General features: G+C 44.7%; 1 protein-coding gene across 1 annotated transcript in view; it reads right to left on the reverse strand.

The window, feature by feature from the left end:
* The window catches only part of LOC115257630 (rho GTPase-activating protein conundrum), a gene marked incomplete in the record, with an annotated part of 391,231 nt that overhangs the window by 120,817 nt on the left and 253,050 nt on the right, over positions 1-17,364 (reverse strand).

The following is a 17,364-nucleotide window of genomic DNA, read 5'->3' on the forward strand; positions in this document are numbered from 1 at the left end:
GAAAAGGAAGACGACGAGTGGGAAGTAGCTGCTGTTCAAGTTCGCCGAGGACCATTGGATCGTTCAAGAGAGCAGTCATCTCGCAAACCTGAGGGAACCGAGCGACCCAACCCTTTATGTTGGAATTGTAGAAAAGTGGGACACTTGTGGAGGGAATGCGATAAAAAGAAAGCTATTTTCTGTCACATGTGTGGACATCCAGAAACCACAGCGTTTCGATGCCCACAGCAACATGACATTCGCCCAGCTTTCGAAGCTCGATCAAAAAACGAGTAGATAAGGAGTCTTTCGGGAACCGATCTCCTTTGCTCTCTAACGACAAGGTTCCCCACAGCCCATTTTTGCAATTTAACCAGACGTATCTGATCCAGACTTGTTTCCGCCGATGTCCTCATCTTACCGTATCCATATTGGATATCGAGGTTGAAGGATTAGCAGATACCGGGGCAAGTGTGTCGATTATTAGTTCACCGTCCTTGATTAATCGTCTCGGATTAAAAATCCACAATTGCGATATGAACATTCTGACTGCAGACCGCACGTCTTACACCTGTCTGGGATACGTTAACGTTCCTTTCCGATACCAAGGCAAAACTAAAGTCATTCCAACTTTAGTTGTGCCTGAGATATCGAAAACTTTAATCTTAGGGGTCGATTTTCTAAGAGCCTTTAATTTTCAACTGATTTGCAATCCGGATCAAAAATCGTCAAATGAATCGTTCGCCAGCTTACCGGAACGCAATCCAGATCTCAATTATGTCCAGGACTATTTCGGAGAAGAGGAAGACCAAATTTGTTTCCAACTCATTCCGTCTATCCCCCATAGTTCCAACGATAAGTCTCCTGAGTTGGACGAAAGCCTCGAGATGTCTACCGTCGAAATCCCCACCAACCTTATTGATCGGCCCGAAGATCTTCTAACGGAGCACAAATTGACTATGGATCAGCGAACTGAATTATTTCAGGCGATCCAATGTTTGCCCATGACTAAAGAGGGTAGTTTGGGACGAACGCATTTGTTGAAACACTCAATTGAATTGCTTCCAGGCGCTACTCCAAAACGAGTTCCGTCTTATCGGTGGTCTCCGGCAGTAGAGAAAGTAATTGATGAAGAAATGGATCGATTACTTCGTCTTGATGTTATCGAGGAATGCGAAGGCTCAGCGGACTTCATAAATCCTTTGTTACCTATCAAAAAACCTACAGGTAAATGGCGAATCTGTTTGGATTCTCGTCGACTGAATTCGCTAACAAAAAAAGACGATTTCCCGATACCTAACATGTCTGTTATATTGCAGAGAATTAAGCGTGCGCGTTACTTCTCTGTTATTGATCTGACCGAATCCTACTACCAAGTGGAACTTGAGAGGGAGGCGAAAAATAAAACGGCGTTCCGGACCAACAAAGGGTTCTATCGGTTTAAGGTCATGCCATTTGGGCTGACTAATGCGCCCGCCACTATGGCCCGCCTTATGGTGAAAGTTCTAGGACACGACTTAGAACCCTTCGTCTACGTCTATTTGGACGATATAATTATCACGTCTGAATCGCTGGAAGAACACCTTCGGTTGATTAGGATTGTCGGGGAACGTTTGGCAAAGGCAGGCTTGACCATAAATATCTTGAAATCGAAGTTCTGTCAGACTAGCATCCGATATCTGGGGTATGTACTATCCGAAGAGGGCCTGTCTATGGATGTAGCCAAAATCCAGCCCATTTTGGATTACCCGGCACCTCGGAACGTCAAAGACGTTCGACGTTTACTCGGGCTTGCCGGATTTTACCAAAAATTTATTAATAATTACTCAGAAATCACGGTGCCAATCACGGATTTACTGAAAAAAGGGCGACAAAAATTTGTTTGGACCACAAAAGCGGAAGAAGCCCTTCAAAAACTAAAAGAGGCCTTAGTTTCGGCTCCCATATTAGCCAATCCTGATTTCTCCCAGACTTTCATAATAGAAACCGACAGTTCCGACCTAGCGATCGGATCCGTCTTAGTACAAATCCAAAACGGGGAGCGGAAATGTATCGCTTATTACTCGAAAAAACTTTCGAGTACTCAGCGTAAGTATAGCGCTACCGAGCGCGAATGCCTCGCTGTCTTGCTCAGCATCGAGAATTTTCGACACTTCGTTGAAGGTCATCAATTTATTGTTCAGACCGATGCCATGAGCCTGACCTTTTTGCAGACCATGAGCATCGAGTCTAAAAGCCCCCGTATTGCCCGTTGGGCCTTGAAGTTGTCTAAATATGACGTGATATTACAGTACAAAAAGGGGAGTGAAAATATCCCCGCTGACGCTTTGAGCCGCTCAGTGTACACCGTAGATTCTGGTCTGATCGATCCATACATAGCGGGACTGAAACATCAAATCGAGAAGAACCCCGACCAATTCCGTGACTTCAAAATAGTCGATGGAAAGATTTTTAAGTTCATTACAAACTCCACCCTTCCAGAAGATCCTTCCTTTCGATGGAAAGAAGTGCTATCCATGCCGGATCGAAAGCCAATACTGGAGAAAATCCACAACACGGCACATTTAGGTTTCCTCAAAACCTTACAGAAAGTTCGGGAGCGGTACTACTGGCCGCGAATGGCGAGCCAGATCAAGCAATTCTGTGCCAGTTGCCTTGTCTGCAAAGAATCTAAAGTTCCGAATTTGAATGTACGCCCACCTTGTGGAAAACCAAAGCTATGTAGTCGACCCTGGGAGCTTATTTCCATCGATTTTCTTGGCCCATATCCCAAAACCAAAAAAGGAAACGTTTGGATCCTGGTCATTTGCGACTTTTTCTCAAAGTTTGTATTGGTCCAGTGTATGAAAGCGGCCACAGCGCCCGGCGTGTGCGCAGTGATGGAAAACTTGGTTTTCAACCTTTTTGGGGCGCCTTCAGTTTGCATCACTGATAACGCAAAGGTTTTTCAATCCGAATTGTTCAGAAAACTCCTGGATCAGTATGGCGTAACTCAGTGGAACCTCGCGGTTTATCACCCGAGTCCCAACCCGGCAGAACGCGTAAACCGCGTGATTGTGACCGCTATCCGATGTGCACTAAACCGTCAAACCGATCACAGAAATTGGGACGAATCTGTGCATAAAATCGCTGCGGCAATTAGAACCAGCGTCCATGAAAGCACTGGTTTTACGCCGTATTTCATTAACTTCGGCCGCAACATGATCAGCACCGGGACGGAACACGACCACCTGCGTGACTTTGAGCTGAATACTGAATATGATCCGTCGCCTCGAAGCTCGGAAGTTCAAAGAATGTATGACATTGTCCGACAAAACCTCCATTCCGCATATCAACGGTACTCTCGCCCGTACAACTTGAGGGCCAACACAAAACATACGTTTAGCCCAGGTGATGTGGTGTATAAGCGAGATATGCACCTGTCAGATAAAGACAAACATTTTGTCGGCAAATTTGGCACTAAATTCAGCCGCGCGAAGATTTTAACCGCTCTAGGGACGAACACATACGTTCTAGAGGATGAAACAGGTCGTCGAATTCCTGGCACGTTTCACGGGTCTTTCCTGAAAAAGGCCTAAAGGCATGGAAGAATCTCCCCAAAAAAGTAATCCATTTCGTGGTCTAAAAAAACACAAGCTATGACTGCTTTACATCCACCGGGTATTGCAAACACTATAAAACTTTAAGCCTAAACAAACACACAACACTAGTGGTGCTACGGTTCAGTCACGATACGAGATGTCCACGAGTTTCCTCGGTCGTTGACCTCTTGAAAAGTGCAACATTGCATTTCACCAGCTATGACTGTGCACCCGCCCGATGCACGAACAAAAGCCAAAAGTAAAATACTCATTGAGGTGCAAAGGCAAACCGTCCAACGTTTGAGATGTCCTACGGTTTCCTCGCGTTGTGACCAACATTCAGCTTCGAACACATTAGAGTCAACTTAGAGTCTGCCGAGCCAGACAAAGTTCAATGACCCTGCATGGCGAAGCTAAAATTTCACTTTAGAGTAGATGTCCTTTGTTCTTCAGCAAGAATAATGGATCATCCCATAATGGCACGTTCTGTAAATAGTCACTTTGTAATTTGTCCGCGTAATTGTAACACTTGTCCGCGTAATACACTAGTTGAATATTCACTGTAATTTAGTCGTATCTCCGATAGTTTCTGCATCCTCGATGAAAGCCGTAATTTCGTCGATAATCCTGAAAAAATCCATATACTCACCGCAATAGCATTCCTACATCCATCTTGTTCAACTTCACTATTCCATCTAACTGGTGTTGGCACTTCTTGTCAGCACTCACGCAAAACTTACAGCATCCGAGTTACTATGTTGGCTGTAAGGCAGGATTCGGGCGCGAATGAGGTCGGTATGAGTGTCGGTTAGGTAATTAAGATAGGTAAGATGAAAAGAAATCAGTTTCCAATTCGTGATTGGAGTTATCGGTTCGGTTAATATCGGTTTCCTGAAATTTCAGGAGTAATTCGGATTAAGTTTAGTGCGGTTTTCAGACATTTCTGAAGTTATTAGTGAATATTTAAGAAAAGGATGGAAGGCGAGTATGAAGCAAGTAAGTTTAGTGGAAGGATGTTTATAGATGGAACAGTACAGCATAGTGACTCATTCGGCAATAGTTTTCCTTTGTTTATAAAACCAATTCACTTCACATCAGCCCGTATTTACATTTGTTTATTTTCATTAATTCAGTTAAACTTTACTACATCCAATATGTTATTTTTATTTGTTTTATAAGTGTTAAATGTTAATAAGTTAAAAACAAAGTCTTTTATAAAAATTTTGAAATTTTTAAATTTCAAAATTTTTATTTTCCTAGTATGTGCGTAAATGTAACGACCTTCTTACAATTGCTATGGGATTCCTCAGGAATCCCTAAAAAAATAAAACGATACAACAAACAGCATGTTGCAGAGCCATCTCTCAAGAAAAAGAGGAATTGCGACACTCGCGTGACGTAGTCTATGGCCCACACAAACTCTCTCCCACGATCCATATCCAGAGAGGAAAACGAAATGTATAGTCGCGTGCATGCGGAGTGAGATGGCTCACGCCCCCCAGCAATACGGGTTGCATTGGGGATCGCGGCCCAGACTATGAGGGAAAATGCGAAGAAGAATCGTCGGATCGGGTTACGCGGCAGAGATGGATAGGCCAATATACTTCTGCCTTGCAGATATATTGGCAAAGCGAACAACCGAAACACAATAGGTGTTTACGCGATTTGCAAATTTCTATTGTTGGGCCTCAACTAGGCAAGTAAATGGGAATGCCACCAATCAGTTTAGCGAAGCCAAGCTAGTTAGACGCAAAGTTGATGGTGAAATAGCTCAAAAAGTTGTTAGAAAGCCAGATTGTTACCCAGTGCGTGATAGTCAGATTGAAGGTGAGATCAAAACCCATATCTATTAGAACTGAAATATGATAGTAAAATGAAAAGATTTCAGATTCCGTTGAAAATATTGTGCTAGATACGACTGTAGATCGTGAATACATACGATTCCAAAAAAAAAAGCATAGGTAAGCAAGATTATATTGCCTAGAAACAATTAGGATCGATAATAATTTCGTTGGGGGGTTAGTCTCCCTTCAACGAAGGGTTTTTATTCTGGGTTCTGAAAACCCTACCCTATAGGGCCTAAGCGCGCATCGCCGTCCTCTCTACGCGTAACGGTGCTCATCATTTCCGGCGAAACCAGTGAGACGATACTCCCCCGTGCGGCTGGAGAACTCCTAAACTCTCCCTGCGACCCACCGCGAGCGACGCCGAGCCGTTGCCTACCGTGATCCAGGCGGTCACTCTCCTTCGACCCGATTTGAGCATCCACATCACGCGGTACGCGTAGCCACGCAGCTCGCCTCATTGGTGAGAACAGTGCAGCTCTCTCTCTCTCTGAGCCATACCGTCAGGCGACGCGCAAGCCCCTGCCTCTCGCGATCGGTGCCTATCGGTCGAACAGGTGGCTCCAATATTACCACAGTGGGAGCTCGCAGCGTAAGCAGTAACCCAGTAAAGAGTGAGCCCCGAGTGAAACGCGATCTCTCAATCACGCCGCCAGGCAGATCTCCTGCTCTTTGATCGGTACAACAGCAAGTTGCCGCAATACAAGACACGTCTACGCCTCACCGAGTATCTGCGTATCTCACCGGCTGCAGTTGCAGGTCGCGCGACACCTGTAGGAGCAACACGACGATTGGGCCCCAACGACAGAACATAGTTTGTTCTACGAAACTGTAAGTTCGTTCTTTTTTTTTCCTTTGAGCTCAAAGTAGGTCTAGTAGATAGTATTCTAGATTGTACAATTGTAAATATACTTTATCCGATCGGAGGTCCAAAATACACCGCTAACTTTGCTGAATTGGTTGTAGCCTTCCTATTAGTTTTTTTTTCTTTTTTAATTTTATTCGGTGATCCTTTTTCGATTTCTTATTTCGTTGGAGCTTCCGTTTGGGTTGTCGGAGAAACAGTGTGTTTGAGCCACTTTTTACAACTCGCCCGTGACAGAGTCTCAAGCCGGACCTTAAAAAGCGTCAGCAGTCTCTCTAACCCGAGAGTGGCGCTAAAGCTGCTGACGTTGTGTGCAATAGAACCGTTACAGACTATCTGATGGAGTTCCCAGAAAAATTTCCGGTTAAACTTCTAAACAAATTTACGGTGAAAATCTAAGAGAAATTAGAGTGGTACTCTATATTTTCACACAAAAAATGCGTCATGCAGGGGGTGGGGAGGGTACGAAAATTAAGATTTAAGTATTACGTAATAAATTGGTTCTGCCTAGATAAGGAAAAAGAACTCCTAGAAGACTTTCCGCTGAATTTTCTACGGACATTTTAGTGCACTATTTGGCGAAACTTGTAGAAAAGTTCTCGATGGAATTCCTGCAGGAATGTACGGTGGAACTTCTAAAGATATTACTTAGAGAAATTCTTATTGGAGATCCTAGAGGATTTTCCAATGGTACTTTGAAAAGAAATTTCCACAAATATTTTCGGCGGTACTCCTGTTAAGAAAGTATCCCCTGTGAATTAAACTTGCAAAGGAATTTCTGACAGAATTTCTCTATGGGTTAAAAGTTTATCTTCTAGAGGAAATTTGCGGCGGTGCACATAGTGAAATATTTTAAGGAATTCTTGGGGAAATTCTCTTTGGAACTTTTAGAACGATTTCTGAAGTGATTTTCGGTGGAACTTCAAGAAGAATTCCCACAAGAAATCCCGGTTAAGCTCTTGCCGGACTTCCCGATGGCACTTCGAGTAATAATCGATGCAACTCCTAGAGAAATTTTCTTTGGAACTCCTAGACGAATCCCTAGTGGATTTCCACGAGGGATTCTTGCTGGAACTCCTAGGAGAATCTCTGGTCGAAGTCTTAGAGGACTTCCAGTAAATGTACTTGAGGAATTTGCGGTGGATTTGCTGGACGGATTCACGGAGGATCAACTACTACAATTTCTGGATATTAGCGGAGGGGGCCCCACAAGTATTCACAGAGGATCTTCGAGCGAAACTTTCGGTGTAACTGGAAGTACTTCCGTTGAAGATCAGAGTTCCCAGTGAAACTCTGACAGGTACTCCTAGAGGAATTCCCAGTGGATCTACTAAAGAAATAACACTAGTTTACAAAATAAAACGATAGACGTGAACTTCTGTCAACGACGTTTTGTTGCGTTTTGTTCAGCCAATTTTTAATCTTTTCCATAAATTAAAAGCTGAATACAAAATACTATTCGATCATCTTAATGCAGGTTTTGCGTCAGATTGATGAAATGCAAGATATTGGCGAGTTTTTGGGATGCCTCAAAACTCCTAGCTCTGAAACCCACTGAAACGACTTGAACCACCAACAACCCCTGAAACTCCACATGAATTTCATCTGAAAGCCTCTAATACCCCCAGAGAGCCTCCTGAAATCTCCTCGAATCTATTTGTAAAATGCCGACGAAACATAATTTTCACGTCCTTTCAATTTCTCCATCAGTATGAGAGACATTACTATCGCCTGGAAGCTTCAGAGCTATTTACGCTAGTTCACCTTCGGGTTGATTGCCATCGCTACTCATTCTTCTTTTTGCGGTGGCTCCTTTTTATTGTACAGATCTGAGATTTGTATCCAGCCGGGTACCAGACATTAACTATCACGTCTCGCGTTGTTTTACTTATTGTTCCGTAGATGAATGCCCACATACTTTCCAAAGAGTTGAGCCATTTAAAAAATCGATTAGGTTGCATAAATCGTTATTTCAAAGTACATAGTAATTAACATATGAGTTGAAAATAAAAAAAATGGGGTTAAGTAATGTTCCTTTTAATTTCATTAAAGAATTTGCATCCTTTGACAGATATGTATTTCGACCTCAACTGTAAGGTCATATTCAGTGTCCGGTATTTAACTCGACTCAAGTACGAGACACTGAAGACGGCCTTACAGTTGAGGACGAAATACGTATCTGTTAAAATATGCACATTCTTAGTGGAATTAAAAGGAACAGTACTCAACTTTTTACTTACACGTATTCCACTAACACGCCCAGGGGTGATCGTAGTGGGCTGTAGAAGAGAACGGAAGCAAAAATTTGCTCCCGTCAAATTGTAGTTCGAAAAGTGAAAATTCAAATTGTAGCAAAACCAGTGATTATGAAGAAAAATTGTGGAACCCGTTCAATGATGTCTGGTAGTGGAACCGAGCGAAAGAAATTGTGGATTCCCCGGTATCGTTTTTCTGAAGACCTGGCCTGGCGAAAATGGAGAAAAGCATCGATGGAGGTTATGCATAAAAGCAGCAGCGTCGACCGCTTCGACCCGTAGCCGAATTGGATTACCAACATTGAGAAGGCAGTAATCAGACGATTCCATGGATACATTTCCCGGGTGAGCGAATTCCAGTTGAAAGCTTAACTATTTTGGGTTGGGGTTGTGCTGCTTTTGTTTTATATTTGTGGTTCGGTGCGCGGAAATAGTTTAGGTGGAGCTACTTCGGATGGGAGTGCATTCTGGCGTGTTGTTTTTCTTCGTATAGCTCTTTGCGTGCGGACGGTATGGACTTATTCATTGATGAACGGAGATCACTCGGTCCTGGAGTTTTGGCACTGGAGTGGGGCCGTTTCCAATTCTGATAGGGGCCGTTCTAGTGTCGGAACTCTCGGGCCGGGTGAATTCTGTTCATCCAGGAATGTTGATGTGTTGTTGATGCTGTTGGCCATAGAGGTAATCACGTTCAAATGTATGCGTGCCTTTTTTGTAGATGTAGTTGTGAAACTGCGAGGAAAATATTTGCACTCTTGCCCCGGACGTTAGTTTTATCATTATTTACCCGTTTTACCCAAATCGATTGGGTAATATTTGCATATGCAATCTGAGTAGCCTTTCAATCGGCGTGCACTTTTGTGTGAGGAAAAATTTGCGCTAGTGTTCGTGTGTTGAAATGTCACTTATCTCTATAGGGGAGCGCCCTTGGATGAACCAAGCGTCAAATCTGCTTTTTCTCCCCATAGCTTGTATGAAAAGAAAAAGTGGATTTGACGTTTTGTTCATCCTGGCCCTAGGTCAACCACTTCCCCTGGCCTATTTCGATCGGTATGCAACAAGAAAGGGTAGGGTGATGCATGGTTCATTGAAGAGTGGTGAATGTGTAATGAGTGGTACCGCTAATGTTTTGATTTACGAGTGTAATCGTCAGCGTCATAGACTCGCAGTTATGGTTCTAAGTAGTTTGTCGGTTTATAATACAGGGTATTTAATCCAGTCGGGGAAGGGATCGTTATATTTTCTTCTCGTTTCAGAAAGCGAGCAATGGCGCTTAAACCTAGGCTTTCGAGCCAGGACATGAGGGGTTAATACCATAAATACCTTTGTCCCATCCCAGGAAGAAGAGGAGCCCCAACGGAGTGACATTAACTTTCTTAGCAACGTCGCTCCCAACGTTTTTGTTTTACATTTATTACACATACGATACGGAGCGGCTGACGAGATGTCGCCATTCCATAGTTCTGTTCAATTGTATTCAATAACGCTGCACAGTAGGCCTGGCCGCTTCAATACTTGTAATACATCTCCGATGCCTTGCAAGTATTGATAATGACAAGAAAAATGGTAGAAGTAGTCGATTCTATCATTTTCCAGGATTCTTTCAATGAATGGCTGTGTATGTGTAGACTAGACTAGACTAGACTAGACACGTATTCCACTAACACGCCCAGTTCATTATCATATAAGCTGAAGCTTGTTGAGACTTCTTATGTTTTTTTTAATGTCACGTGAATTAAATTTGATAAAATTGTGCAGTTTCTAATTGAGAGACTTGAGATTTTACGCCCTCTGTACTTTAATCTTCCATGCCTATGCACAACACCTCAGTCGATAGGAACAGGACCATAAAGCGTATCACAATTCCGTGATCAATAAAATAAGCTCTAAACAACCTTGAACAAAAACCTTGGCAAAATAAATTGTCCGCGTATCGCTCCTCGCTATCAGCGGTGTTGTTCCTACACATGCTATTCAAGTTAAAAAAAAAAACACTTCGTTCTGAGAAAACAAACCTCAAGTGCCATCATGAGCGCGTCAAGTTATTGCAAAGAATTACTTTTTAAAGTCACGACGCAGCTCGGCACAGCGGTGCGGCGGTACCTATACCTACATTAATGATTCTCAATCTTTCTTTCGGCCATCATCTCAAAGATCAATCGGCAACCCTCAAAAGCATAATTATCGTCCGTGTTTCCAAGCACGCCAGCAGCGAGAGGTGCCTGTGGATAAAGTAACAAGAATTTTGCCGCCCATCCATAAGACAGGGCAAAAATCCTCTCAACTGTTCACTTCCCGGTCAGGAGATGATTGATTAAGTATGCTCACTTGCTCTAGTGATGTAGAGCTACAGTGTGCCACATATGTATGTATGGGGGGATTGGAGTAAAATGCACCATCAGATGATAAAAACTAAACTAAAAACTAGAAACTAAAAAGTTTGTAACTAAATTGCACATTTTCATCATTTTGTTAACTTTTGTCACATGCTTACATAGACATCTATGTAAATATATTTGAATGCATGGCATTGCTATACCATAACGATGAATTTTACCCCAATGTTCCCTACTAGACCCAAGAGATGCATGCGGAAAGCTCACACAGGGCGGCGTTCGCGTTCGTCCGCGCAAATAAGTCAATCTTGATAAATGGAAACTAGTCTAAGGATCCCGTTAATGAATCGGGGGTTGTCCATTTTGGCGCAGAAATCTCGAAGTCTAGGTCTAGGAGCTCGAAAAAAAAGACAGTTTGTCCATGATTCATTAGCGATTCATTCTGTGCCATTTTGCCAAACAATAGCGTGCCCTAATTTGGGTATCTTTTCACTCCAGTATGCGCTGCTGTTGTGCTATGTAAATCGTGATGGTTGGCACTTGGATGATTGCTTTGCATTTCTGTGCTGCTGACTAGGTCTCCTCACAGGATGATTCAAAAATAAATGGGTCAATGGGAATCTTGGGCATCTTGGTATATTTACTCCTCGTGAAGTATTTTGCTTTCGCATTCAAAATCAGTTTCACAAAGGACTAGTAATGATGATGAAATCCAACAGGGCAGCTAGTTACAATTTGATCAACAACCCAAGCAATTCCATAACAGTATAACGCATAATTCGTTTTTGCTGTCTGTCTCATTCGCTCTACATTGATAGGGTTAGGGTATCGCAAATTGTTTATAGCCAGCCTTGACCCCTTGAGAAACCTGCTACAGTATGACCATTTGGAAATGAAAACATCAAAAGCACCCAGATCGATCTAACTGCTGAAGCAATTTTAAGACATCAGATATCCATATTTCTGGCACGTTAAGGCTGGGTATGCTGCGCAATTCAGATCCTATTGTGATCCACTAGCCTCTGCCCAGCAACTCCTATCCCTACCTCCTCGCGGTACCGGCCGGAAACTATGAGCAACCTTAGGGAAGATCGGGTAACCAACCCCGGTGGGAACTTTGGTCGTAGGCTGACAGGGAAGGGGCGGGGTTTGCTTCGGCAAACCTGAGCGCCTGTTTTCCAGGAGGAGCGGCTTACCACAGATCCCCATGTTAGGGGCGGCTGATAAAAAACCATTGTAACGGAAAATCAGCAACAGAATAATACGAACCGAGACCAACGGCAACGACCAAAGCGAACAAAAAGGAATTGCGATTGGAAACTCGGTACGTGGAACTGCCGATCTCTCAACTTCATTGGGAGCACCCGCATACTCGCCGATCTACTGAAGGACCGCGGGTTCGGCATCGTTGCGCTCCTGCAGCGATGTGTTGGAAAGAATCCATGGTGCGAACGTTTAGAGGTAATCATGCCATCTACCAGAACTGCAGCAACACACGCGAGCTGGGAACAGCTTTCATCTTGATGGGTGATATGCAGAGGCGCGTGATCGGTTGGTGGCCGATCGACGAAAGAATGTGCAGGTTGAGGATCAAAGGCCGATTCTTCAACTTCAGCATAATAAACGTGCACAGCCCACACTCCGGAAGTACTGATGATGACAAGGACGCATTTTACGCGCAGCTCGAACGCGAGTACGATCGCTGCCCAAGCCACGACGTCAAGATCATCATAAGAGATTTAAACGCTCAGGTAGGCCAGGATGAGGAATTCAGACCGACGATTGATAAGTTCAGCGCCCACCAGCAAACGAACGAAAACGGGCTACGACAAAAATATGGCCATATGTAGTACCTTTCTCCAACACAGCCTCCCTTATCGTTACACCTGCAGATCACAACAGCAGACGGAATCTCAAATCGACCACGTTCTGATTGACGGACGGCACTACTCCGACATTATCGACGTCAGGACCTATCGTGGCGCCAACATCGACTCTGACCACTATCTGGTGATGGTCAAACTGCGCCCAAAACTCTCCATCATCAACAATGTACGGCACCGGCGACCGCCACGGTGCAACCTAGAGCGACTGAAACAACCGGATGTCGCCTCAGCATACGCGCAGAATCTCGAAGCCGCGTTGCCAGACGAGGGCGAGCTCGATGAGGCCTCTCTAGAGGACTGCTGGAGTACAGTGAAAGCAGCCATCAACGACACAGCCGAGAGCACCATCGGGTACGTGGAACGGAATCGACGGAACGAATGGTTCGACGAAGAGTGCAGAACGGTTTTGGAGGAGAAGAACGCAGCGAGGGCGCTAATGCTGCAGCAAGGGACTCGACAGAACGTGGAACGTTGTAAACAGAAGCGGAAACAGCAGACCCGCCTTTTTCGGGAGAAAAAGCGCCGCCTGGAAGAAGCGGAGTGTGATGAAATGGAACTGATGTGTCGTTCCCAAGAAACACGGAAGTTCTTTCAGAAGCTCATCGCATCTCGCAACGGCTTCGTGCCACGAGCCGAAATATGCAGGGATAAAGACGGAGGCCTCTTGACGGACGGACGTGAGGTGATCGAAAGGTGGAAGCAGCACTTCGATCAGCACCTGGACGGCGTGGAGAACGTAGGCACGGGAGCCCACGGCAACGGAGGAAACGACAACGCCAGTGCAGCAGAGGACGGAAATGAACCAACTCCCACGCTGAGGGAAGTTAAGGATGCCATTCACCAGCTCAAAACCAACAAAGCAGCTGGTAGGGATGGTATCGCAGCTGAACTCATCAAGATGGGCCCAGAAAAGTTGGTCACCTGTCTGCATCGGCTGATAGTCAGGATCTGGGAAAACGAACAGCTACCGGAGGAGTGGAAAGAAGGGGTAATCTGCCTCATTCACAAGAAAGGCGTCCATTTGGAATGTGAGAACTTCAGGACGATCACTATTCTGAATACTGCCTACAAAGTGCTGTCCCAGATCATCTTCCGTCGTCTGTCACCTAAAACGAATGAGCTCGTGGGAAGTTATCAAGCCGGCTTCATCGACGGCCGGTCGTCAACCGACCAGATCTTTACCGTACGGCAAATCCTCCAGAAATGCCGTGAATACCAGGTCCCAACACATCACCTATTCATCGACTTCAAGGCGGCATACGACAGTATCGACCGCGCAGAGCTATGGAGAACCATGGACGAAAATGGTTTACCTGGGAAGCTGACTAGACTGATTAAAGCAACGATGGATGGTGTGCAAAACTGCGAAAGAGTTTCGGGTGAACTATCCAGTTCATTCGAATCTCGCCGGGGACTGCGACAAGGTGTTGGACTCTCATGCCTATTCTTCAACATCGCTCTGGAAGGTGTGATGCGACGAGCCGGGCTCAACAGCCGGGGAACGATTTCCACAAAATCCGGTCAATTTGTGTGCTTTGCGGACGACATGGACATTATTTCCAGAATATTTGGATCGATGGCAGGGCTGTGCACCCGCCTGAAACGCGAAGCAGCTAAGGTCGGACTGGTAATGAATGCCTCAAAAACAAAGTACATGCTGGTAGGCGAAACCGAACACGACCGGATCCGTCTGGGTAGCAATATTACGATAAACGAGGATACTTTCGAGGTGGTGGAGGAATTCGTCTACCTCGGATCCTTACTGACGGCTGACAACAACGTAAGCCGTGAAATTCGGAGGCGCATCATCAGCGGAAGTCGGGCCTACTACGGGCTCCAGAAGAAACTGCGGTCGAAAAAGATTCACCCGCGCACCAAATGTACCATGTACAAAACGCTAATAAGACCGGTGGTCCTCTACGGGCACGAGACATGGACCATGCTTGTGGATGAGGAGGACCTGCAAGCACTCGGAGTTTTCGAGCGACGCGTGCCAAGGACGATCTTCGGTGATGAGCAGGAGAACGATGTGTGGCGGTGAAAGATGAACCACGAGCTCGCTGCACTTTACGGCGAACCCAGCATCCAGAAGGTGGCCAAAGCCGAAAGGATACGGTGAGCAGGGCATGTTGCAAGAATGCCGGACAACAACCCTGCAAAGCTGGTGTTTGTAACTGATCAGGTTGGCACAAGAGGCGTGGATAGCAGAGAGTACGATGGGCGGACCAGCTGGAGCGTGACCTGGCGAGCATTGGGCGCGACCGAGGATGGAGAGCGGCAGCCACAAACCGAGTATTGTGGCGTACTATTGTTGATTATGTCTTGTCTCAAATGTGATGTTGAACAAATAAATGTAATGTAATGTAATGGATCGAAATCCAAGATGGCGGATGTTTAATTGGGATTCAGGCACCAAAACCATGCAATATGGGTATATTTGGTATGGGGAAGATGTCTGGAGTCCAAACATGGTAACCAGAATATCCAAGTTGGCGGTATGAAATTCAAGATGGCGGCTATAAATGGAATATTGCCCTTTAAAACCATCTAATATGGGTATAATTTGTATGAAAAAGATTTCTGGAATCTGAAGCATAAAAACGTTGACCATAATATTCAAGATAGCGATCAAAAATCCAAGATGGTGGTTCAAACTTCAAGATGGCGGCTGTTAAAAGGGGCTGTAGGTTCTAAAAACATACAATATGGGTATACAGTAGACGTTTGATAACTACAACATGTTTACGTTTCACTGCAACGTCAGACAGTCGTCAACAACCCATCAATTGACGTTAAATAAACGTAAAATTCATTCGACTGTTCATTTAGGCTAACATGGCGCACCGTTAGATAGCGGTGCGACAGATAGCGGTGCGATAACTGCAAACTTGTTGCACTTACCGAACTTGCAGTTAAAAAGCATTGCAGTTAAACCACTTGCACCGATCGAACGTCTACTGTATTTGGTATGGGGAAATGGCGTACATAATAAATGGAGGTCTAAAATCCTGCAATGTGTGTAAAGATATCCGGAGTTCAAAAATTGCGACCAGAATATTCAAGATGGCGGCTGATTAACGAAGTTTAAAGTTAATGAGGTTTGAGGCTCTGAAATCATGCAAAATTGGTATATTTGATATGGGGAAGATGTTTGGATTCCTAAAATGGCGTCGAGACTAGCTAAGATGGCGGTCTGAAACTCAAGATGGTGGCTCAAAATCCAGTATGGCGATTTAAAATTGAAGATGGCGGATCTTTTATAGAAATTAAGGCTCATAATTCAAACGCCAGATAAGATATGATTTCTAATGTCATGAAATGGACTTTGTTATTCAATATAGTGGTCTAAAATCCAAGATGGCGTCCAAAAGTTTCAAATGGTGCGTGTTCAATGTAAAACTCCTAAAAATCATTCAATATGAGTACATTTTATATGAGGATGATTTCCGGAGTCCAAAAATGCCGACCAGAATAATAAAAATGGACGCTCAAATTCAAGATGGCAACTGTTGAATGGAGATTTAGACACAAACGCCAGGCAATATGGGTATATTTGCTATGGGGAAGATGTCTGGAGTTCAAAAATAGGAACAATATGTAACCGTTGGTCCCAATTCGTGGCTTGTTGGCTCCACCACAAGTTCCCTGTATCCTAAATCCATGACCTGCCAGTAAGCACCTACAACCAAATCCTCACCTTAAAACTGTTCGGACAGCCTTACTGGTGGCCGTATACCTAGCTGTTCGAGAGATAAGCTTGACCGAACCGTACATTTAAATAGCAGTCGAAACATTCGCTCACTCCGACACATTATTTTCATGTTTGAGCCAGGACAACAACCCCGTTACAAACGGAGTTGACCTAATCGGTGGACCTCCCAGGGTGGAAGGGCTGCCAACTGCTCCGATCCAAGTTGTCAAACTTCGGGTTTTTGCCGAAGTCTGAAAAAAAAAGAAAATTTCTAAAATTGCTGAACCGATTTGGTCATTTCGCATTCCACACTCGACTACCCAAGTGCTTAGTAGTGCGCGCCGTTAGATTAATTAAAAGTAAATATACCTTTATATTATTTTTTTTTATGTGATGTATATAATTTGTAAAGTTCTTTCCGTTCAATCAGACTAGGGCAGTGGCATAAAGGGTTCTTTGTTGAGAATAATAACCCATTGTTAGTCAACGTAAGAAAAGGTAATTGTACCTGGCAACTAAAGAGAGAGACAAAGGGTATTAATGGTGGGATACAGGTCCATAATACCGGGCCTTTTCTTTTCCTTTCGCGGCTTCCGGTGATTCCCGGAGGACACCTTTTTCCTTCCCAGGACGCACGAACGCCAATTATTAAGGACGTCATAGAAGGCCGGACGTGAGACCATCGTCGATTGGCAAGTAAGCCACCATTTTGCGAACTGGGTCAACCGATCACATGCCACGTGGGTGTTTCAACCGAGTGGAAGTCGGAGACTCGTCTCGATCCCGCCACGCTGGTAGGCCGTAGCCTCTCCGGTGATTCAACAGTACCCGCTTCGATCCCACCCCGCTGGTAGGCCCTAGCCTCTCCGGTGGTCCAGCAACAGCCGTATCGATCTTACATCGCTGGTAGGCCGTAGCCTTTCCGGT

Source organism: Aedes albopictus, chromosome 2, assembly GCF_035046485.1.
Source record: "Aedes albopictus strain Foshan chromosome 2, AalbF5, whole genome shotgun sequence".
NCBI classification, from domain to species: Eukaryota; Metazoa; Arthropoda; class Insecta; order Diptera; family Culicidae; genus Aedes; species Aedes albopictus.